Here is a 24,816-nt window from a genome sequence, read left to right on the forward strand (position 1 = left end):
GCCAGCATTTGAGCCTAGGTGTGGCCAAGGCCCAACCCTTCCCCCAATGGTGTGCTGTCTGTCTGTCTGTCTGTGTATGGCAGACAGGCTCCCAGGCTAGCCCACTGTGGCAGACACACCCTAGGGGGACCTCCAATGAGTCACAACCTTATGTAATTCCATCCTCTTGAGTGTGGGCAGGACCTGTGACTTGTTCTAACCAGTAAGAAATAGCAAAGATGATGGGATGTCATTCCCATGGTTATGTCATATGCCAAGGTGAAGGGATGCTGCAGATGTAATTAAGGTTCTAAATCACATGATTCTGAGTTGATCAAAAGGACATTATCTCCAGGTAGGCCTGATCTAATCAGGTGACAGCCCTCAAAAGAGGTACAGTTAAGTCCCCCACATATGAACGAATTCCATTCCGAAAGTGCGTTCGTAAGTCCAGTTTGTTCGTAAGTCCAACAAAGTTAGCCTAGGTACCCAACTAACACAGTCGGCTATATAGTACTATAATGTAATAGGTTTATAATACTTTTCACACAAATAATACATAAAAAACAAACACAAAAAATAAAACATTTTTAATCTTACAGTCCAGTACCTTGAAAAGTACAGTAGTACAGTACAAGAGCTGGTATACAGGGGCTGGCATCAAATGAACAGGCAAGAAGAGTTACTGACTGGAGGAGGGAGAGGAGGTGGGAGATGGTAGAGCTGAGGGATCGTCACCAATAGGAGGAGGGCAAGCTGCAGTTTCACTCACGCCTGACATTGATGGCACAGGTTCTGGTTCCTTGCTGGATTCAATTCTATCTACCCTCTTGAAAAATGATCCAGTGATAGTAGTAGCTATCACTGCTAGTAGCTCCTTTTGTCTCGTCATGGATGACACGGTAGCACTGGATTGCATTTTGAATGGCCGCTGCAACCTTTATGTACCATTCTATGTTCAGGTCCTGTGCTTCAAAAACTAACAGTGCCTCCTCAAATAAAGAAAATCCCCTTGCCATTTCCTGCATTGTGAATCTCTGTGGGTATCCTGGGCTTGAATTAAAGATACTGTACTACTGTACTCTCTACAGTACTGTATAGTAAAGTACACAAAAGCACAACCACTTGTAGAGGATGCACGCACGTGTACGCCAGACATGTGAACTAACTTACGTGATTGGACTTGCGAACACACGTTCGCATCTTTGAAAGTTCGCAACTTGAAGGTTCGTACATAGGGGACCTGCTGTACTGGTTTCTTCCCAAAGGAGAGATGCTCCGGCTGGCCCTGGAGAAGTAAACTGCCTTGCTGGGAGATGGCCTGGCAGAGGAGCATGTGGCGAGCATCTGTAGGTTCTGTCTAGAAGCTGAGAACAACCCTCTGCTGACAGCCAGCCAGAAAACAGAGACCTCATTCCTATAGCTGCAGTAGCATATGAGCTTGGGTGAGGACCCCAAGCCTCAGACGAAACCCCAGTCTGGCCACCACCTACACTGCAGCCTTGAGCAGAAGTCTCTTGCCAGGGCTCCTGACTGGTGGGAACTGTGAGATGATAAGTGAGTACTGTTTTAAGCTACCAACTTGGGATAATGTGTTATGCAGCCGTAGACATCTCACACACCCACAGAAGCCCGGGCCTCCTGCATCAAATCCGGTGGTCTCACGGCTGCTCCTTAGCAAGAAAACATGGGGCAACAGCCGTGCAGGAGACAGGAGGTACAGTGGCCATTTTTACAATAACAGTTATACAAGTTTTTATCTGGGCTGGGGTCACATGTCATTGAATTCCTGTGGAGTAAATCTTTTGGCTGAGTTCTTGCTCTTGGCATTATGCTGAATGCTTTAAATGCAAGAACTCACTCGTCATTACAACATCCCTCAGAGGTGTCAGTACTTCCACTTTACAGATGAGGAAACCGTGTGGGGAATTTAAATACCTTCTGTGCAACTACTAGACATGTTAGAACGGCCTCTACCGCCCAGTGGTCCCACTGTCCTCCAGGGTCACTTCCCAGAGCCACTCTAAAAAATAAAATCCTGATGCAAACAGTAATTATGGTTGTACAGTTGTTAAAATTGTATTTGGTTTTTTTGAACAGATAACATTCACATGATCAAGATTTTAAAAGTTCAAAAAGTCCTCCAATTCTTGCTTTCCCTTCCTGGAGGCTACCAGTGATACTGGTTTCTTGTATATCCTTCAGGAGTTATTTTATGTTTTGATGTGTGTGTGTGTGTGTTTGTGTGTTTGTCCATCTTCTTTCCATCTTGGGGATAATTCCGTACATGTTCAGTGTATTCTCATTCTCCTCATTTTCCTTAACAGCTGCGTTGTGTTCCAGAGAATAGATGTACCATAATTTATTTAATCAGTCCCCTCTCAACAGGCATTTAGGTTATTTCCCATCTTTTGTTATGTCGTAGTGCTGTTGTGGATACCCTTGTACATATCATAGTTCTGTGTGTGTACAAGGTAATCAGAAGGAGAAACTCCTAAAAGTAGAATTCCTGGACCAGATGTTGCCTGCTCTTGGAAATTTGTTCATCTGTCCTGTAATTTAGATTCTCACACATCTCCTGTGATCTTCTCCCAGAGGGTTTCAGGGGTCTTCCACATTCATTGCCATTGAGAGACTCTACTTCGTGTTCAGGGTTCAGAGTTCCACTGCTCTAGACTCCCACTGAACTTTATTTAAGATGTTAAGAACCAGAAAAGTCTAGGGAACAAGAAGACCTGCGTGACCAGCATTTTTCTTAGAATTTCCCAACATCCATCACAGGGAGTGTTGAAGTCAGCTTCCCTAAAAGGAGATCTAGAGATGGGCATTCTTGTGCATCTGGTCCTTGAGTGAGGGCAGCAGTCAAGGGCAAGAGGAGGACTAGACAGATGGGTTTGAGAAGTCTCGCCTCAGCCTGATCCTGCGGGGAGCTCTGGAGAGTGAGGTGCACCACAGAGATGCTCCTCTAGCCGTTAGCGAGTCATAATCTTTTGGCTGGTGGAGGGTCTGGCCTTGGTGTTTGATGGCTGCTGACTGATCAGGGTGGTGAATGCTGGAGGTCGGGGCTGCTGTGGCAATTTCTTAAAATAGGACAACTGAAGTTTGCCGCATAGATCGACTCTTCCTTTCACAAATGATTTCTCTGCGGCCTGCAGTGCTGCTTGATAGCATTTGACCCAGTGGAGAACTTCTTTCAAAATTGGAGTCAATCCTCTCAAACCCTGCTGCCGCTTTATCAACCCAAGTTTTTGTAATATTCTAAATCCTTTGTTGTCATTTCAACACGCTTTATAGCATCTTCACCAGGAGCAGATTCCATCTTAAGAAACAACTTTTTTGCTCATCCATAAGAAGTGACCTCTGTTCTGTTCTAGTTTTATCAGGAGATGCAGCAATTCAGTCCCATCTTCAGGCTTCACGTCTGATTCTAATTCTCTTGCTGTTTCCACCACATCTGCAGTGACTTCCTCCACTGAAGTCTTGAACCCCTCAAGGTCATCCATGAGGGCTGAATCAACTTCTTTCAAACTCCTGTTAATGTTGCTATTTTGACCTCCTCCCATGAATCATGAATGTTCTTCATGGCAGCTAGAATGGTGAATCCTTTGCAGAGGTTTTCAGTTGACTTTGCCCAGATCCATCAGAGGAATTCCTATCTATGGCAGCTATATAGTCTTAACAAAATGTATTTCTTAAATAATAAGACTTGAAGTCAAAATGACTCCTTGATCCACAGGCTGCAGAATGTTGTGTTAGCAGGCTTAAAAACAACATTCACTTTGTACATCTCCGTCAGAGATGTTGGGCGACCACGTGCCTTGTCAACGAGTGGTCATATTTTGAAAGGAATCTTTTTTTCTGAGCAATAGGTCTTACCAGTGGGCTTAACGTGTTCAGTAAACCATGTTGTAAACAGATGTGCTGTCATCCAGGCTTTGTTGTTCCATTTAGAGAGCATAGGCAGGGTAGATTTAGCATAATTCTTAAGGGCCCAGGATTTTCGGAATGTAAGTGAGTATTGGCTTCAACTTAACGTTGCAGTAGCCCCAAACAAGAAAATCAGCCTGTCCTTTGAGGCTTTGAAGCCAGGCATTGACTTCTCTCCAGCTATGAAAGTCCTGGATGGCATCTTCTTCCAATAGAAGGTTGTTTCGTCTACATTGAAAATCTGTGGTTTAGCGTAGCCACCTTCGTCAATTATCTTAGATCTTTTACATAACTTGCTGCAGCTTCTACATCAGCACTTGCTGCTTCACCTTGCACTTTGATGTTATGGACACAGCTTCTTTCCTTAAACCTCATGAACCAACCTCTGCTCGTTTCAGACTTTTCTTCTGCAGCTTCCTCATCTCACTCAGCCTTCATAGAATTGAAGAGAGTTAGGACCTGGATCTGGATTAGGTTTTGACTTAAGGGAATGTTGAGGCTGGTTTGATCCTCTAACCAGGCCCCTAAAACTTCCTGTATATCAGCATTAAGTCTGTTTTGCTTTCTTATCATTCGTGTATTCACTGGAGGAGCACTTTTAATTTCCTCCAAGAACTTTTCCTTTGCATTCACAGCTTGGCTGCTTGGCACAAGAGGCCGAGCTTTCAGCCTGTTGGGGCTTTCGACATGCCTTGCTCACTAAGTTTAATCATTTCTAGCTTTTGATTTAAACTGAGAGACATGTGAGTCTTCCTTTCACTTGAACACTTAGAGGTCGTTGTAGGGTTATTAATTGGCCTAATTTTAATATTGTTGTGTCTCAGAGAATAGGGACACTAGAGAAGAGGGAGAGAGATGGGGAACAGCTGGTCAGTGGAGCAGTCAGAACACACACAACAGGGACTTCCCTGGTGGTCCAGTGGTTAAGTCTCCACGTTTCTGCTGCAGGGGGCATGGGGTCAATCCTGGTCGGGAAACTAAAATCCCACATGCTGTGGGGTGCGGCCAAAAAAACCCCCAGCAAACAAACAAAACCCCACAACACTTACTGGTTAAGCTCACCATCTTTTTATTATTATTATTATTTATCTATTTTTGGCTGTGTTGGGTCTTCGTTGCTGCGTGCGGGCTTTCTCTGGTGTGGCGAGCGGGGGCTACTCTTCGTTGTGGTGCGTGGGCTTCTCATTGTGGCGGCTTCTCTTGTTGCAGAGCACGGGCTCTAGGTGTACAGGCTTCGGTAGTTGTGGCATGCAGGCTCAGTAGTTGTGGCGCACGGGCTCAGTTGCTCCACGGCATGTGGGATCTTCCCGGACCGGGGCTTGAATCTATGTCCCCTGCATTGGCAGGCGGATTCTTAACCTCTGCGCCACCAGGAAACTCCCAGGCTCACCGTCTTTCACGGGCATGGTTTGTGGTGCCCTGAAAGAATTGCGATAGTAACATCACTGATCACTGATCACAGATCACTATAACAAATATAATAATAATGAAAAAGTTTGAAATACTGCAAGGATTACCAAAGTGTGACACAGACATGACATGAGCAAATGCTGCAGGCACCAATAGATACTCCAGGAGGTCAGTGACGCCAGTGCTATTGTAAAAAATGCAATAAAGCAAAATGCAGTAAAACAAGATATGCCTGTATTTAGCGCTGTGATCACCATTTCAACATATAATTGTCTTAGTGTCATTTAGGGATAAAAAATTGATTTCCAGATGTAGTGGGTCATCTGGTCCCCCTCCCCTCAAATTTATATCCCCGTCCTAAACCCAGGGAGCTGTGAATGTTACCTTATTTGGAACAAGGGTCTTTCCAGATTTAATCACGTTAAGGGTCTTTAAATGATTATCTAGATTTTCTGGGTGGGCCCTACATCCCACGACAAGTGTTTTTATAAGAGACTCAACAGCAGGGTTGTGGGGAAGGCGATGGTGATGTGAAGGTGGGGCAGAGCTTGAGTGATGCAGCCATGAGCCAGCACGGCCAGAGCAGCCGTGGAAGCTGGGAGAAGTAAGGAACACACCCTCCTGAAGTCTCCAGAGAGAGCTCAGCCCCGCCAACTCCTTGATTGCAGCCCAGTGATACTGATTTTGGACTTCCGGTCTCCAGAACTGTGAAAGAATACATTTCTGTTGTTCTAAGCCACCAATTTTGTGGTAACTTGTAACAGCAGCCACAGGACACTAATAAACCAATGAAAGGCTGTCAGTTGTGGGCAGACTTTTCAGAGTTTGTCCTTTTAATTGATTATTTATTTTTAATATTTATTTATTTGGCTGTGCCGGGTCTTAGTTACAGCACATAGGATCTTTAGTTGCGGCATGCGTGTGGGATCTAGTTCCCCGACCAGGGATCGAACCCAGGCCCCCTGCATTGGGAGTGTGGAGCCTCAGCCGCTGAACCACCAGGGAAGTCCCTAGTTTGTCCTTTTAGAAGCATGAAGTTTTGGAGAGGTGATGGCCACCCTCTGCCGCTCTGGCTGGCAGTTACGCCTCCATCTTCTTTATTTCAGCACATTTTTTTCCTTAATAGCTTCTTCAGAGAGAGAAGCGGTCCTTGAATTTTTGCTGAGAAAAGCAGAACCATAAAGACAGAGCAGACTTGAAGGGAGAGAGCATGAGAGTCATTCTCAGATGGCAGGGTGGAGGCAAAAGATGAAAAGTGGGTTCCAGAGATGTGCTGTCTGGCCTTCCACAGACAGTAAATGAAGTGTCCCCAATTCCCGCAAACTGTTAGAATGCCAAATAAATTTTACCGCATTCTAGTAGAATCTTTACAGATAAGAGACTGCAGCTCAAATACATCTTAAAATGGTCGAGTGAACCCTGCTTAATTTACTGCTTGTGAAATAGTTGCTGTTTTAAATGTTTGTTGAAGTGCCCAATGATTTGTCTCTAAACTATATATGCTTTTGTAACTTTTTATTTATAAACAATTCCAGATATACAGAAACTTTGCAGGAACAGCACAAGGAACTCCCCACATACCCTTCCCTCAGGTTCTCCGGTCGTTAACATTTTGCCACATTTGTTTAATCATTTTTAATTTATATACACGTTATTACTTTTCTCTGGACCATTTGAGAGTAAGTTGCAGACATGATGCCCTTTTGTCCCCAGTGCTTCAGTGAGCATTTCCTAAGAAGGACCTTCTCTTACAAACTGCATTATGGCTCCCTCCATCTGGAGATCAGTGACACCAGTGCTGTCGTGTCTAATCTATCAGCCTTATTCGGGTTTCACCAGTTGACCCACTAACGTCCTTTTTCTGGTCTAATGTTGCATTCGGTGGTTGTGTCTCTGTAATCTCTTCAACCTGGAAAGGTCTCTCTTATCTTTCGTGACTTTGACATTTGTGAAGAGTCCAGGACAGAGCAGCCCCAGCATTGGATATTGAAGTTGGTTTGGAGGGACCCTCTGATTCTCGTGTTTTGTGGCTACAGCAGAGGGAAAAGAGAAAGAAAGGAAAGAAAAGTGTTTGGATCATGGTGACTTATCTCCCTTTTAGTGCTTTTGTTTTCACAAAAGTCCCTTTTGCAGACTTCCTATCTGGAGGTAATAGCTCAAGTTGAGCTTAACTGCATGTCCTGTTAATAAAAAGAAAAAACAAAAATGGCTTAGCTCAAAGGTAACATCCTTAGGGGACTCCCCTGGTGGTCTAGTGGTTAAGATTCCACGCTTCCACTTCAGGGGGCACAGGTTCGATCCCTGGTCGGGAAACTAAGATCCTGCATGCCGCATGGCTTGACCAAAAAAAAAAAAAAAAAAGGTAATATCCTTGGGACAATGGCTAAAATTGCTTGGGGGATTCCTCACAACAGCCTCTATCATTTAGTTACTGTTATTTTCCTTTCTTTTTTTTTTTTTTTTTTTGCCATGCACCCTAGTTCACAGTAATTTATGCCATCAGATACAGAGTTCAGCTGAAGTATTTAGCTGTTGACCAAAAACCTGTGCTCCCTCTCCCAGGGTGCAGGCTTGTTTCTAGTGGACAGCTGTGCAGCCATGCAGCTAGTTCCCACCCATGGAATGAGCGTAGAAGTGTTATTTGTTGCTTCCTGTTTGAGGCTTTTAAGAGGCAGGATTCTCTACTCTTTTTTCTGTCAGCTGTGTGCAGAGGACTCCAAGGCCGTATTTTTCATATTTATGGTTTTGTTTTGTTTTTTTTGGGCCGCGCCACACGGCTTACAGGATCTTTGTTCCCCGACCAGAGATCAAACCTGGGCCCTCGGCAGTGAAAGCGCTGGGTCCTAACCACTGGACCATGTGGTTTTCCCCTTTTTTTCCTATTTAAAGATAAGGAAACAGAAACAATCCCAGGTCTAGAGACTGCCTGCTTCCCCGTTCTGCCTCTGAAGGACCCCCCCATCTAAAGTAGTCCCCCACAACTCCACCCAGCCACCCCCCCATCACCCTGTTCTGTTGCCCAGTTCTGCTTTCTTCCCAGCACCTCTTTAGCTGAAATCCCCTTGCTCACACCTTCATTACCTGTTGGTGGTGGGTCTTCTCTACCAGGACCTGAACCTGCGTAGGGGCAGTGACCGTCCTGTCTGGGTTCACCACAGGGTGCCTGGAATTTAGAAAGCACTCAGGATCTTTTTTTCTTGTTGTCGTTTTTGTTTGTTTTTGCTTTTTTTAAAATTTATTTTTTATTGAATGTGGTTGATTTACAGTGTTGTGTTAATTACTGCTGTACAGCAGAATGATTCAATTATACATATATATATATATATACGTTCTTTTTAAAAAATATTCTTTTCCATTATGGTTTATCACAGGATACTGAATATAGTTCCCTGTGCTATACAGTAGGACCTTGTTGTTTATCCATTCTGTGTATAATAGTTTGCATCTGCTAACCCCAGCCTCCCTCTCCATCCTTACCCCCGACCCCCTCCCCCTTGGCAACCACCAGTCTGTTCTCTGTGTCCGTGCAGAATCTTTTTTTTTTTTTTTTTTGAATGAAATGAAAGATTTTCTTTGCCAAAGCCTCTGGTAACAGCACTCCTTTCAGAAAAGTCAGCTTGGGTGAAGTGCTTGAGAGACGTGGACCTCCTCAGAAGACCCAGTAATGATAATTATTAATCATGGTCATTAATAGGGATAATGAGGGAGAGGGGAGTGGCCCAGCTGTGGAAGGGCCCGGGGCAGTCGCTTCAGGCCTGCAGGCCAGGAGGCAGGAGCCTGCGGGGAGAAGCTGGATGCTCAATTTTATTTAATTGGGTCAACAGCTTTCCACTGACTTACACACGCAAAACGGGGTTCCAACGCCAAAGCAAGCAGAGATGAGCTGAGGGATGAGAGAAGTGTCTGCTGGTTTGTCAAGCTGTCAGGACGGGGCTCCTAATTTAAAGCAACACCAGCAAACACTGAACAATGGCATCGCTGTAGTGGATTAAAGGCTGAGAGAATAGAAGACCTGACGCAGCCAGCTCACTTTCAGATTTCTAGTTCTGGCTCGAGTGATAAACCTTCGTGTGGTCCTAGTCGTGGCTCTTTGTCGGGCAGAGGCTCTGCTTCAGGTCAGTGCACCAGGTATTTATTTGATGCTTCCTCTGTCCCAGCCCTGTGCCAGATGTTGAGGGGGACAGCGGTGAACAAGGCTGATCAGACCTTTCCCCTTGGGCAGAAGATCTGGACACTATACAGGTGTTGTGTTTCATCACCTCCAAGGCCACATTGTTTTAGGCACTGCTAGGAAAGGAAGCCAATGTTAACTATATGAGGATGCAAATGTCTTTATCATTTAGAAATTTTATTTTATGCTCCTTGAAAGAGTTCCTTTAGACTTAACTAAATGGAGATTTTATATATTCTTGTGAATACATAAAAAGGAAACTTGATGAAGGAAAGTAAATTGGTTAAGATATTCCTAAAGTAGCCCCCTTTTAAATTTTTTTTTTAAGGACTCTTTTTAAAGAAATCCTTTTTAAATATCTTTGCATACTCGGGTCCTCTGTGCCATCCAAAGTGTGAGCAGTGCAGCATTCTTTAGAAGAATCCATGAAAGAACTAACAGCTACTGGTGCTGGGCTCGTAAGCTGGCTTTTGACTCCTGCTTCTGGAAATGATGCTAAATGTGCCTGTTTCACCATCTCACCATCTCAGCGCCACAACCTCTGGTTCCCAGGGCTTCGAAGAGTGCTCCACTCTGGCCTCTGGGATTTTCTTCCACGTGCTGACATCCATTCGCAAGTTTTGATGCTGGCACGTGGCAGGCAATGGTAACTGCTCCACAGGTGCTGTCTGGGCTGGCCAGCAGCAGGCGTAGCTCCGCCTCCGGCTGGAGGGAAGGGATGGTGTGAAAAGACGGGGTGTCTTTGAAGCCTTGAAGTGTGATTAGCATAGGGACCCAGGGTTTTGCAGGAGGGGGCAGAGGGTGCTCTGGGTCCTCCCAGCCTGTGCTCAGACCTTGCCGGCAAAGGCGCCTCCAGGCTGAGACTTGAGCGTGGGATGATGGCGAGGCAGGAGGTAAAGGCGGGAAGAGCGTTCTGGAGGAGGGAACGGCCTGTGCAAAGGCGTAGAGTTTGGAAGAATTCTTGATTGGTTCACAGAATGGGCGTTTTGGTAGTGGTGAGGTATGGAAGCGCTGTCAGCCATAGAAATCAGTTTGCCATGGTTCTATTAGGCTTTGACAGCTTCCCCATCAACTCCCCCTTGTCAGCTTCCCCATCAACTCCCCCTTGTCAACTGCCTCATCAAAATTGCTGGGGGAATTAATCAAGCAGTGAGGGTGTTAATTTACCTGTTTCATCTGGGTCTTTCATTGAAAGTCTAAAGTTTTTATAATGGGGAATTTTCAACATAAAAATATTGAGAATATTATAATGACCCTGCATCCATCATCCAACTAAAACAATTATCAACACACCGTCAATCTTGTTTTATGTCTGTCTCCCATCTACCCCATGGATTGTCTTGAAGCAAATCCTAGATTCCATATTTCAGTATGTATACTTTTTAATAGAGACCACTATTACTATATTATATTGTTATATTACTGTTGTCATAGCTTAAAAAACAAGCCATATCAAATATCCAGTCTGTTAAGGTTTCCCCAGTTGTATGTGTATGTGTCTAAACAGTTGGTTTGTTCAAATCAGGATCCAGATAAAAACCACACACTGTATTTTGTTCATGTGTCTCTCAAGTCTCTTAATCTACGGCTTCCTCCTCTTCCTTCTTTTTCATTACAGTTTATTTCTCGAATAAAGCTGTTCATTCATTCCTGTGGTTCACTCCCATTGAGTAGCTGCGTCTGAGTGCGTCCCTGCAGTGTCCTTAACCAGTTCTTCAGTCCCCAGTATTTCTTACCAGTTGGCAATTAGATCTGCAGGTTCAGTTGATTGTGGTATTGACCTTGAAACCTGTGACATTGCTAAACCCATTTATTAGTTCTAGAATCCTTTTCTGTAGATTCTGTTGGCATTTTCCACATAAATAATCATGTTGTTTACAAATAAAGAAGTTTTGTTTCTTCCTTTTCAATCTACATGCCTTTTATTTCCTTTTCTTACTGCAACCTTGGGAAATACGTTGAATAAGCGTGGTGAGAGAGGACATCCTTGTTCCCTATTTTAGGGGGAAACATGCAGTCTCTCATCACTAAGTACATTGTTAGCTTTAGATTATTTCGTAGATGCCTTTTATCAGGTTAAGGAAGTTCCCTGCTATCCTAGTTTGCTGAAAGCTTTTATCATAAATGGATATTGAATTCTGTCAAATGCTTTTTCTGTATCAGTTGATATGAGTATTTGGGTTTTCTTCTTCTGTCTGTTAATACGGTACATACATTGATTTTCAAATGTTGAACCAGCCGTGCATTCCTGGGACAAACTTTAGTTAATTCTTGAGCATTTATGTTTTTTTATAGATTGTTGGATTCAATATGCCAATATTTTGTTGAGGGTTTTGATAGCCTGGAAAGAGTTGATCCAGCAGCTTACTAATGACCCAGCCCACTTCCAGACCTTCTCTTTGAGACATTCACATACTGATAAGCCAGCGCGGGTTGTTCTGAATCCTTGTCTCTCATTCCTCTTCCTGTGGTTGCTGCTCTTTTGGGCTTTAGCTGTGTCTCACTTCTGCCCACGTGTTAGAACAGCATAATGTAGTGAAACTCAATTCAGAAACAGGATGTAAAAAGAAGCATTTGATTCCAGATCCAAGGTGACTTGTCTCACCTTACTGAGGTCCTGCTCTGTGCCCGGCCCCAGTGCAGCCCTGGGGACAGTGTATTTGTGCTGCATTTATCTGAGTGGTCTGGTTCCCTCTTAGCAGGTGCACGAGAGGGGGCTTTGTTTAGGATGAACCTTATGTCCGTGTCTCTGTCCTTCCTGCTTCCTCCACAGGCATCTAGACCAGGGCAGAGGCAGGGCTGCTCCGTGGGGACCGAAAGGCCCTGTGTCTTACCACCAGGCAGGTTTTACAGCAGCGAGGAGGCTCAGGGTGACCCTGCAGGCCTGGTGAGGGGAAGTGTAGGGAGGGGCCACGTTCTAGCCTTACCCGTTATTTTGTAAGTGAAGGTCAAGGGGGTGGGGAACTTTCTGAAGGAAAGTCTTTGTTTTCACCGGGCACACAGGTGACTCGAAAGTGAGAGAGCAAAGGAGAGCGAGGCATCAGAGAAGGGCCTGCTTTTGGGAGTGATGTCACTGAAGCTAGGGGCGCAGGTCACAGTAACTGTGCCCTTGAACCGAGGACATGGTGGCTGGAGAGGGAAGAAGACAGGGGCGAGGTGTCCATGCCAGCCCCATGGTCTTGTCCTCTCTGGGGAGTTGTTCTCTAGAATTGGGCCAGAGAGCAAGAGAGGGGGCACTGGTGGCCCGCAGGAGGGGGAGCCTGGCACATTTTTCTTTCATGAGTGGCTTTGTGCCAAGGTCTGGACAGATGGGACTGCCGGCTCATTTGGAGCCTGTGGTCAGCAGTCAGGAATCCGAGGCAGCCCCCTCCCGAATGGGCTCGCAGGGGGAGTTTCCTGTTGGCCTCCGCCTGCTGTGATGCGGGGGCTGCTCCCCACGCCACCCCCAAGGGTCCCCGGAACATCTGTGCCGCCTGCCGTCCCCCTGCCACCCACCTTCCCTGCCCACTCCTCTGGCTGAATGTCTGCTTCCGCTCCTTGTCCCCTGCAAGGATGGACAGCCTCCTCCTAACTGACCCCGCACCCCTTCTCCCCCAGCTCCACTAGATTCGTTTTCCAAGCCTGCAGTTCTGTTGTGGTTCTTCCCTGCTCAGTAACCTTCACTGGCTCCCCATTGCCTGCCCGGAATATCTACTTCCTCAGCTTGGAATCAGACGCCCCCCACGCCCCTGCCAGCTTTGCTCCCGTCGCGCACATGTGCGGTTTGCTTACAATGGAGAACAACTCACCTGTCCCCAAATACGCCCCGTGCTTTTCCACCCTACGCCTTCCCACCAGGTTCCCTCAGCTGGAAGCCTCCTTTTCCCTTCCCTGCGTGTTCAGATCCTGCCTCCCGTGGGTCCATGCTGGGCCACACCCGTTCTTCACAGAGGACGTCCCTGGCCTTCCTCTCCTCCAGCATCCTTCCTCACAAATGGTACCTCCCTGATGGCACTCGTCCCCTATTTTCTTTTTAGGTACCTGTGTCTGGGTCTGAGGCTCCTCGCCCTTTGGACAGCATGGATGTCTAAACTGTCCTTACGTTGTGCTCATCTCCTGGTGACAACTGGCTGCACTTAGATGAACCACCACTTAAGTGCTGCTCTGTGCTAAGAGCTTCTTAAACATCATCCTGTTTATTCTTCCCAAAATACCTCTGCAAGGACTTTTTAAAAATTAATTAATTAATTTATTTTTGGCTGCGTTGGGTCTTCATTGCTGCGCGCAGGCTTTCTCTGGTTGGGTGAGCGGGGGCTGCTCTTTGTTGTGGTGCGCGGGCTTCTCATCGCAGTGGCTTGTTGCAGAGCAGGGCTCTAGGCGCACAAGCTTCAGTAGTTGTGGCACGCAGACTCAGTAGGTGTGGCTTGCGGGCTCTAGAGTGCAGGCTCAGTAGTCACGGTGCACAGGCTTAGTCGCTCTGCGGCATGTGGGATCTTCCCAGACCGGGGCTCGAACCCATGTCCCCTGCATTGGCAGGCAGATTCTTAACCACTGCACCACCAGGGAAACCCTATCCCCATTTTAAAGATGAGGAAACTGAGGCCCAGCGAGGTTAACTGGCCCATTAGTAATTGTGTTTGTTAAGTGACTATTTGACCTATCATGGTTGCTGGCCGTTCTTTACTGTTCTCCTTCAGCCTCACTCGTTCTGATTGGAGGTGGCCTTTGGCCAACACTCAGGCGTCCTTCTCCACTCCTCACAGGATACCAGACGACAATCATGCATCCTTAACCACTGTGGTTTTCCATCAGTGACACATGCTTACAATCCTTTAATGGTGCTTAGGTACTTGCTTTGTCATTTTTTAGCCCAGACTAATTTCTTTTTCCCCCAGGCTGGCACTGATTTGGCATCATGCTGCGTGGGTTTTTAATCAAGGTGTCCCACACCCACATTCTCAAATTCAGCAGGCGCTTACTTCTGGCACGTGCCCAGGGCTGGATACCAGGCCTCCTGCTGGGGCCGGCCGCACAGCTTCTTCAAATATTTACTTCCCCAGGATCTGGCCAAAGTACTGAGTGGCATAACCCTTTCTTCTGCATCAAGGTTTCCGTAGGATTGTCTTTGGCAAAGTGGAAACCAGTGTAGCCTTGTGTCCCTCAGCAGGGCTGGGAACATGGTTAGGACTCAATAAATAATCACTGAAAAAATAATTTATTCTTCTTTCCACTTTAAAAACGGGGGTTGCCTGAATGGGAAACCAGGGAAATTCTGAAAACAGATGCATCGGTTAGCTTTTGCTGCATGACAAACAGTCATAAAATCTTGGTGGCATCAACAATGAGTGTTTGTTGCTCACATGACGGAGGTCAGCTGGGGTTGACCCTGCTAATCATGACCCGGGCTGGCTTCCATGTCTCGAGGTTAGTTTCTAGTCTGATCTGAGCTGGGTTCAGCACTATCCACATGTCTGTCACCCTCTGGGAGCCTAGCAGCTTGAGTCTCGTGACATGGTGGGAGGTGGCGTTGTCACAGAGCTCATGGTGGGCAGTACCCGCTCCCCAGACTTAAGGAGCTGCCTGTGCTCAGCACTGTGTAGACAGTTGCCGCCCTGAATTTAAAGAAAATGAATACGTAGATGTATTTGGTAGGAGGATCTTCTTTTCAAGTGAAATCTTACCAGGAAGCATAAATAAGTGGTTCTCACCAGCTGAGCCACTCGGGGTGGGCCGAGAGGATGCTAAGGCAGCTGTCCTGGGCTCCTGCTTTTCCCTCTTAGATGCCACGGCTGCAGGGAAGCCCAGACCGAGAGCTCGAGGATGTAGCCTCTGACTGTCACTGGTATTTTTCATTTTTCTCAATCGAACCCGGAGCCTCCAGGCCCAGCAGTTTTTGCCCCATCAGAGCCTCTCGTCGAGGACGATCCAGGACAAGCATCCTCTCAGATGCGATGTGGGATGGCGGTGGGGATCTATCGAGCCATCCTCTGCCGTCCTCTTTACAGCGGCTTCGTTATGTAATAGTCAGTGACAACGTTCTCGGAGGCGACAGCTGCCTTCCAGCTGAGCTGCCCCAAGAGCATCTCCACAGAGGGGACGTGTCTAAGCCAGAGTGCCAGGTGCGAGACGCAGATGTGATCTCTCACCTGGGCACACCACTGCCCTCTGAGCGGACCTCAACTTCCCCTTGCAAAGAATCAAAACACGAAACCCAGAACAATGCATATGCAACTTTCAAAACAGACCAAGCGGGACCTTTTTTTTTGTTTAAGCGCCTGCTCCAGCTGCTGTGCTTGCACAGCAAATCACGCCCAAGGTTAGTAGCTGTAAAACAGCCACTTACTACGCTCACAGTCTGTGGGTCAGGAGCTTGGGCAGGATGCAGTGAACAGGGCTTGTCTTTGCTCCAGGATGACTGGGCTGCATCTGGGAGACCTCGAGAGCTGGGGCTGGAATGACTTGAAGACTAGCTTTCTCACGTGTGGTGGTTGACACTGGCTGGTGACCAGCCCTTAGCTAGGGTTTTGGCCAGACGCCCACCCGTGACCTCACCAAGTGACCTCTGGTGGGAGAGTTCCAGGGATGTGTCTGCATATGGGGGGGCCACAGGGAAGCTATGTCGGGGCCCCTAACCCAGCTGTGGGAGGCCTGCCCTGTCAATCCCACCACATGCCAGGCGGTGCCAAGGCTGCCCAGATTCAAGGGGAGCGGTTGGATTCTGCTTCTTGGTGGGGAGCAGCAAGGTTCTGGAAGAGCACAGGAGCCTGGAAATGTTGCTGTGGCCGTTTTTGGAAAACATAGTCAGCCACAGTGTGCTAACGGGGGGTCGGATGTTCCCTTTACCCGGCACTGCTGAGGCCGAAGGAATCAGAATATCTGGTTGTAGAGAGTTTAAGCTTCTTGTGCAGCCCGGTCCGGTCCGGTCCCGTCTCCTACCACAGCCCGTTGAGTCTTCAGGGAAAGCTTTACAGTTAAAGCTTTGCTGATGAAGTCATCTGCCCAGTCCCACAGCTTGGGGGAAAAAAAACACATAGAAGAGGCAGGAAGCAGGGTACTGTGGTTAAGAACCGCATTTGGGAACCAGATGGAAAAGACTGAATCCCATCTCTGTGCAAATAGCTCTATGGCCCGGGGCAGGCACCTCTCCACATCTGTTTCCTCATCTGTAGAAGGGGAGTCATAATAGCACAACCCTGTGCCGGGCACGTGGGAGGTACCTAATGAGTAGTAGCCATTCGTGAGAATAATCATCATTATTTCAGCACTTTGTAAAAAGCTCATGTCCCAGCAAGGGCTGTGGACCCTGCCCCTGCTCCCCCTGTCCTGGAGAAGATTCTTGTCAGTCACCCTCTTTTATTTTATTTTTATTATTCATCAGGGAACCTCTGGGAAACACTGGCTCCTACTGAGTCGGACCCTGGCTGCACACAGGGGTCTCATCATCTGATTTTATCCTGATCTTAGAATCTTAAAAAAGAGCATTTAATGTATTTTCTATGTTTCCCCCTGTCCTAAATTAATATTGTGTTTCCTCAATGGAAAACCCACCACTGGGGAATTCCCTGGCGGTGCAATGGTAAGGACTCAGCGCTTTCACTGCCGAGGCCCGGGTTCAGTCCCTGGTTGGGGAACTAAGATTCTGCAAGACTAGAAGACAAACAAAAAAAAAACCCACCACTGTTTCAATAGGATGATTTACTAGAGATGGCATTACTGGGTCAAAGAATACGCATTTTAAAAGATATTTGACGATTTGGTGTTGAGCCCAGCAGTGCCTCCCAAGCCCATGCTCAGTTTGTTTTTTTTTTAATTAATTAATTTTTGGCTACGTCGGGTCTTCGTTGCGGTGCGTGGGCTTCTCACTGCGGTGGCTTCTCCTGTTGCGGAGCACGGGCTCTAGGCGCGCGGGCTTCAGTAGTTGTGGCTCACAGGCTCAGTAATTGTGATGCATGGGCTTAGTTGCTCTGCGGCATGTGGGATCTTCCCGGACCAGGGCTCGAACCCATGTCCCCTGCATTGGCAGGCAGATTCTTAACCACTGCGCCACCAGGGAAGTCCCGCATGCTCAATATTAACCCTCACATGTTAGTTCACTGTTAATATTATTTCATGGTTCATTGCATACTTATTTGGGGTGAAGCACCAGGACTTTCCATGTGTTAACTGAAGTTTCTCATCGCATCCTTAGAGGGTGTACTGTCACCTTCATCACCTGCTGTAACAGTCACCAATTCATGCCCAGTCCCCCTTGAAATACATCCTCATCCCCTTACTCTTCCCATGTTATTTTTAACAGCTTTATTGAGGCATAATGTACATATTGAAAAAGCTACTCATTTTAAGCATACTATTACGTGATTTTGAGTAAACTGACAGGGTTGTGCAGCCATCACTGTAATCCAGTTTTAGAACATTTCCATCATCCCCCAGAGACCCCTCATGCCCACTTGCTCCCATATTATTGTGAAGCAGCTCCTATACTATGTTTTGGCTCATCCATAAATATTTCAGGGTGTGTCTCAATTGCTGGGCACTCCATCTGCTTGTTGTGGTGGCCCCTGCTAAGGCAGCCCCCCTCCTGCTTGTGCCCCCAAAGCAAACCCCTGCGTCCAGTGCTGCCTCCTGTAACCTGAGGGCCAAGGGGACGTGATTGCGGAGCAGAGGCTGCAGTCCACCCACAGGCCATGTTTACTACGGGGTCCCGGTGAGAATCCAGTTTCACCCCAAATGCAGTTCTGCACACGGCACTGAAGGCCTCCTCTGTGCTGGGCCCTGGGAGTACAGCAGGGAATTCGCTCTGGGCCCTGCCCGTGTGCCCACAGCTGACCCATCTCCAATGAGGAACGCAGTGGCCAGCGGTGGCCTCGGCTGGGGTGGCCAGCTTGTCAAAGCGTCACTCTGGCCTGATCCACACCTGAACGTGTGCATGTGTATTTTGCACAGCTTCCCTGGTGACCCCTTGCTTCTGGGGTTAAAGCTCGCAGTTGTTTCAGATGCACAGGAGAACCGCAAACGTACTGGTCTCCTCCCGCGCGTAAAAGGCAGGGCCTGTCCAGGGCGATGCTTTTTCCTTTCTCTATCCCCCTCTCAGCACGAGGCAGCAGGAGCGTGGCCTTGCCCAGTGCCTGGAACGTGGAAGGCCTCACGGGTGCACCGTAAACTATATTCATTCATTCCAGCCACAAATAACTATGGAGAACCCACGCACCATTCAGGGTTCCTGGCTCTGGGGCAACAACAGTGAGCAAAACAGAGCAAAGCCCCCATCATCGGGGGCTCATGTTCGGGAGGTGACAACAAAAATAAACAGGTGAAATACACAGCTTGCTGCGGCTCTAAAGCAGAATAACCGAGTGAGGAGAGACTACAAATGATAAAATCCTTAATCTTTTTACAAAGCAGAGTATAAAACTGTATAGCATGTAATCCAATCTTCAAAAAGGAAAAATAATACATATGTGCTCATAACATCCATATGTGGAAAGAAATACCCCGAAATACCAGGGGTGGTGGTTACCTCTGAGAAGTGGGATTATTGGTGATTTTTGTTTTCTTAAATAGACACCTGTATGAATTAATTTTCTATACTGAATAAGTATTGATTATGTAATTAGAGTAACCCTGTTGTTTGAGCAGGACACTTGACATGACCGCCATTTTTAACGGGCCCACCTTTCTGAGTTGGAGCCCCAGAGCCCTGCCTCCGAGTGTGTGGGACTCTGAATCAGGGTAGGATTCCCTTCTTTTATCTGGGGTCCCACAGGCTGTTCCGTGCCCGCCCCTAGTGGGAACTGGACAGAGAGTTCAAGCCCCTGGCTGAAAACAGAGGCAAGAGCCAGGAAACGGTCCTGGAGAGAAACAAACAGGTCCTGTAGGCAGGGCAGCAGCATGGTGGGGAGCAAGGACATGCAGTCGCATGCCGGGGGCCCAGCGGGCTCTACTTCCCTGCTGTGTGACTTTCAGCAAGTCAGTTAACCTTTCTGTGCCTCATTTTCCTTGTAAAATGATGACAGTAGTATTTACCTTCTAGGACTGCTGTGTGAGGATGAACTTGGTTAAAAATTGTAGAGCACTTAGCCCTGGGCTTGGGTATAGTAAGTGCTCACGAAGGGCTGTCCTTTGTGGAGCATCAAGTCAAGGAGGGCCAGTGTGACAGAAAGGAAATCCACATGTGAAACAAGAGACCGGATGGCAGCTAGGCATTTTGCAGGGCAGCCCCCCACGACAGTGCATCCTCCTGGTCAGTGTCAGTGGTGCCAAGGTTGAGAGACCCTGAGTCCAGTGAAGCCGCAGCTGATTAAAAGGAAAGGGTAGATCTATATATGTGCCATTAAAGAGCTCCAAGACGTGTCATAAGGTGCTTTTTACAACTTGACATGTGATCTTTGTATACAAGAAAGCAAAATAAGTGGATTTTAATAACCAATGAACAATCCTGTGGCACGTGGCTGTTCATGAGATTGCACGGGGCCATTTCCTGGTCCCTAGAGGGGGCTTCACCAGCAGACAGGTGCGTCTCCCCGTGCCCCAGGGCAGAGCTCAGCTGGAACACTGCAGAGTCTCCTGCCTGCCTGCCTGCTGCCAAGCAGAGTCACTAGGGGCCTGCTCGAATCTACAAATGCAGTTTCCCAGCCCTGCATCATCGTCCACATCTCTGACTTTTTGAACAAGCTTGGCTTTCATCTCCTGGGCTTTTCCAGAAAAGCCTCTTAGAGTTGGTCTGAGGCCTTTTGATGTTGCCTTTTATCAGTTACTTTCTCTCCTCCTGCCTGTGTCTCTCACTGAGACATTATCCCAAGGTCAGAATAAAAACGCTGCGAGAGGGTGGGGTGGGTGACCTGCTGGCATCCAGCTCCGGGCTCTCAAACAAAGGTGTCTGGTGCCATCTGCAGCCAGACACAGGCACACTCAGTGCCCCAGACGTGGCAGGGCATCGGGGGACATGCCTGCCGAGGGAGTGTCCCTGGGCACAGGCAGCCGGGACCCTGAGACCACCAGAGGTCATCTCCTGAGCACTGCCTCTGGAGGCTTCTCCAGAACTTGTCCATCTTAGACTTCAAAATTCCATTTCCTCCTTGAGGGAGACCCACCCAGGCCTGGGCCTGCTGCCTGGCACCTGGCCGTGGACTTAGGAACCAGCCTGTTTTAGTTCCAAAATTCTCAGGGGTCGATCGTCTCTTTCAGGTAACATTCAGTGTGCTTCGTCTGCTGTGAAATTGAAACACACTGCTGCTTTCACAAAAATTTTCTCTTCCTTTCACAAAAATTATCTCTTCTTTCTGGTAAGAATTCTGATAGCATGGAGTCAGAAAGGACACAGTTTGAGGGAGAGGAAGTGGTTTCTAGTCTGAGGGAAAGCCAGTGTCTGTAGACAGCGCCACGGGGCGTCTGAGACCCGGCTTTGAGTTGAGGGTTCTTGCAACATGACTTTTAAACCCCTGGACATTTATGTTAGATACCTTATCTTCAACTTTCATGACAGTTCATTATAAAAGAACAGACCTGGGGCTTCCCTGATGGTCCAGTGGTTAAGACTCCTCACTTCCACTGCAGGGGGCATGGGTTTGATCCCTGGTCGGGGCACTAAGCTCCTACAGGCCGCGCAGTGAGGCCAAAAATGATAATAATAAATAAAAAAAGAACAGACCTTTATGAGAGGAGCTAGGAAGCACCCAGAGAAACAATTGAGTCCTTTTAGGTGGTATCACACTGACGTTACTCTAAACAGAGCCAGAACTTCCTTGGTGGTCCAGTGGGTAAGACTCCATGCTCCCAAATGCAGGGGGCTCGGCTTCAATCCCGCATGCATGCTGCAACTAAGAAATCTGCATGCCGCAACTAAAAGATCCCACATGCCACAACGAGGATCCTGAGTACCTCAACGAAGACCCAGCACAGCCAAAAACTAATAATAAATTTTTAAGAAAAAATAAATGAATAAACAGAACCGTATGTGTCTTCCAAAAGCCGCCCAGCCTTCTTCACTTCAGTTTCTCTGAATTCAGGCTTTTCTCACTGAGAACAAGAAAAGGTCCTAATAGATAAACAACAGTGTCCTACTGTACAGCACAGGGAACTATATTCAATGTCTTGTAATATTGAATAATAGAAAAAGAATCTGAAAAAGAACATATATGTATAACTGATATATAGATATGTATACACACATACACACACACACGCACACACACACATAACTGAATTATTTTGCTGTACACCTGAAACTAACACAATATTGTAAATCAACTCTACTTCAAATTTTTAAAAAGGGTGGGGGAAGAAGAGGTCATGAGAGGGCTGGTTGCAGGGGGCGGGGCAGTCACCCACATCCCCGGCCTTTTCTCTCCATTGTCTGTTCTTTCTTCTGCTTCACCTTCCTGGCTGCCCCCTGAGTATTGATCTAGAGGATTCAGGGCACTTGCAGAGGTTACCCACTGGCCCTGGAGGAGTTCTTGGAAAGTTTAGAGTCAATCAAGTCTCTCTTTTTTTCTTAAGTGCACTAGCTAAGATGCTGGCTAGCTAACGTAGTAATAAATGACTGCTTCGGCAAAAGGGACACTTTTGGTAATGTGCACAAGTACACAGCATCCGCTGTCTAAACGAGATTGTCCAAAATTGGGCTCTGCTGGAGAAGAGCACGTGGTAGGCGGCCTGAGACCCAGGGGTCAGAATTCAGGAAGTCTTATTTCACAGTCAGATTTCCCAGAGAGGTCTGAGACAGTTTGGGGTAGAGCAATAATGTACTTCCTGCTGCACGGCGCTCAGCCCCGGGGCTCGGAGGGGAAGACCTGCCCGGGCCCCTTTCGTTGGTTGGGGAAACTCTCACCCACGTGTCTGCAGACTTTGTCACAGATGAAGACTTATAAAAATTATTCTAAGTCTTTGAATCAGGTGCAAAACAGCTTCTCCACCTAGAAATCCACTGCATAATCCTGGGTTATTTGCATTTTAAGGCAGGCCTTGAATTAAAATGCCCCAGTGTGTGTGAGAGGGTCAGTGAAAGGCTGGGGAGACCCCCCAGACTCCCCAGAGAGACGAGGCCTGGAAATGGGGGCTTATAGGGCAGCAGAGCTCTGACCGTCATGCTCACTCCTGAGTGAAGCAAAGCCTCCCTTTGAGGCTTTAAAACAACCTCAAGGTGTGAATCATTGTATCACTGTGGCCGGCTGGCTGGAGAGGAACTGAGAAAATGAAAATCCTCATGCTGCTCATTAGCAAAGGGAAATACGCAAATGTTGAGGGTCCCTGTGTGTCAGGGCCACAGTCTTCTGCTTTGATCTGTTGAGCAGAACACTCTTCACGCCCACTTTAGGCTTAAGCTCAGTGTTCTTTGCTAGCTGGTGTCCCTGTACCCGAGGACCTTGGTAGAATGCTAGCAATGAGGGGCTTTGGAAAATAGAGTTTTTAGCGTTAGCCTCTTTAACCAGCGTTAGATGCATTTCGTGATCTAATTCTCATTGTAGACTCAATTTTCTACAGCGGGGTTTCTCCACAGTAGGACAGTAGTTTGAAGGCTACACTTGAGGCCAGATAGTTCTGTTTTACGGGGCCTGTCCTGTGCATTGTGGAGGGTGGGTAGCATCCCCCCTGCAACTGTGACAACCAGGAGTGTCTCCAGACATTGCCAAATGTCCCATAGGACACGAAATCACACACACACACACCCTTGGAGAATCAGTGTTCTGTAGGAAAGAGGCAGTGTGAAATATTTAACCTTTGTCCTAAATTAGTTGTGCTTTTAAAATAGACCCTGAGACTTTACATACGTTTAACACCTGTGTGTTATTGGTTTATCCCCTGTGTGGGGTGAACAAGACTTTGTTCTCTGTGAGTGGCCTTCCCAGAAACTCAGAATCTTCTCTCCCCTCTTCCAGTCTGCCCTTCCATGGTATTCTTATGTTGCTAATAATTGACCTGATCGTTCGTTCATTACTAGGTGATTAGTTTATTAATTCTGCACACTCATTCATTCATGTAACAGTATGCTTAGCAAGCTCTCACCGCAGGCCCAGGGGGGAGCAAGCACCACCTTGTAGCCAGGATTCCCACACATTTGATGGCGCATCTGATGTGGAGGAACACGATCCCTGGAATCAGATAGACTAAGGTTCAAATCGTGCCTCCGCAGCTTACCGTGGACGTAGCCTTAAGCTGATTATGGAGGCTTGTGTGCCTCCATTTCCCCTTATGAGCATGGGGGTGATCTTGTTGACCTGGCAGAGTTGTGGGGAGTCTCAAGGAGATCATGTACATCAAGCATCAGTAAGTGGTAACGACGAGGAAAACCGTAAATTTTCTATAGCAGGACAAACAAACAGAAAAAAACAAACGAAAACAGCAACAACAAATGACATGCCCCCTTTGTGGTAGGCCTTACCCCATGGGCAGTGTGCATCTGCATTACACATTAACCAGACCTCCTCAAAGCAGGAGGATGAGATCAACCTTTGAGAAAAAGTTGGCCCCTTTCTTCACATGCCAGCATTGTAATTCTATGATGAATATATTTCTTTTTCATCTTCTATAAGGGGTTGCATTGACTAAAAAGATTGTCTCTACATGCATAATTGAAAAAAAAACAAACACTTGAGGAACTGTGTACACAATGCTAACCTGTCAATATGATACATAATTTCTTTGTCTCAAAAATATATAAAACTGGGACTTTCCTGGTGGCACAGTGGTTAAGAATCCGCCTGCCAATGCAGGGGACACAGGTTCGAGCCCTGGTCCGGGAAGATCCCACATGCTGTGGAGCAACTAAGCCCGTGCGCCACAACTACTGAGCCTGCACGCCTAGAGCCCATGCTCCGCGACAAGAGAAGCCACCGCAGTGAGAAGCCCACGCACTGCAACGAAGAGTAGCCCCCGCTCGCCACAACTAGAGAAAGCCCATGGGCAGCAACGAAGACCCAATGCAGCCAAAAAGAAATAAATAAATTTATTTAAAATATATATAAAACTGCATTTCTAACGCCTGATCAATGGAGCAGTTCTCAGAGCTTCTGATAATTTGTTTCCCAGGTTATAGTACTCAGTTTGGCGCGAATACAATTCTCTTTTCTTTCTTCTTAGCTTGCTGGTTATTTGATTTTTCGTTGACAGTAACTTACTGTCTGCCAGCTGGTAGGTTATACGTATGAACTGACATCTTGGTGGGTCAAAAACAATCAAATATTGGCAACTTCCTTCAGTTCAACCTAACATGGAAACCTGGGGTTCAATATCACGCTGACTCAGTGGAGGTCCAGCAAATAAGGGAGGTGGTCCTGCCTGGTTATTTCCAGAATTCCTGCCCTCTCCCTGAGCATGCATCCTGCCGGCACATGGACCTCAGAGAACAGAGAGAA

At 47.2% G+C, this 24,816-nt stretch overlaps 1 protein-coding gene across 1 annotated transcript in view; it reads left to right on the forward strand.

Moving 5' to 3' along the window:
- CMTM7 (CKLF like MARVEL transmembrane domain containing 7) overlaps window positions 1-24,816 on the forward strand; it is a 42,043-nt gene that overhangs the window by 7,307 nt on the left and 9,920 nt on the right. The gene's annotated exons all lie outside the window — the stretch shown is intronic.

The sequence above is a fragment of the Delphinus delphis genome, chromosome 10, assembly GCF_949987515.2.
Source record: "Delphinus delphis chromosome 10, mDelDel1.2, whole genome shotgun sequence".
NCBI lineage: Eukaryota > Metazoa > Chordata > Mammalia > Artiodactyla > Delphinidae > Delphinus > Delphinus delphis.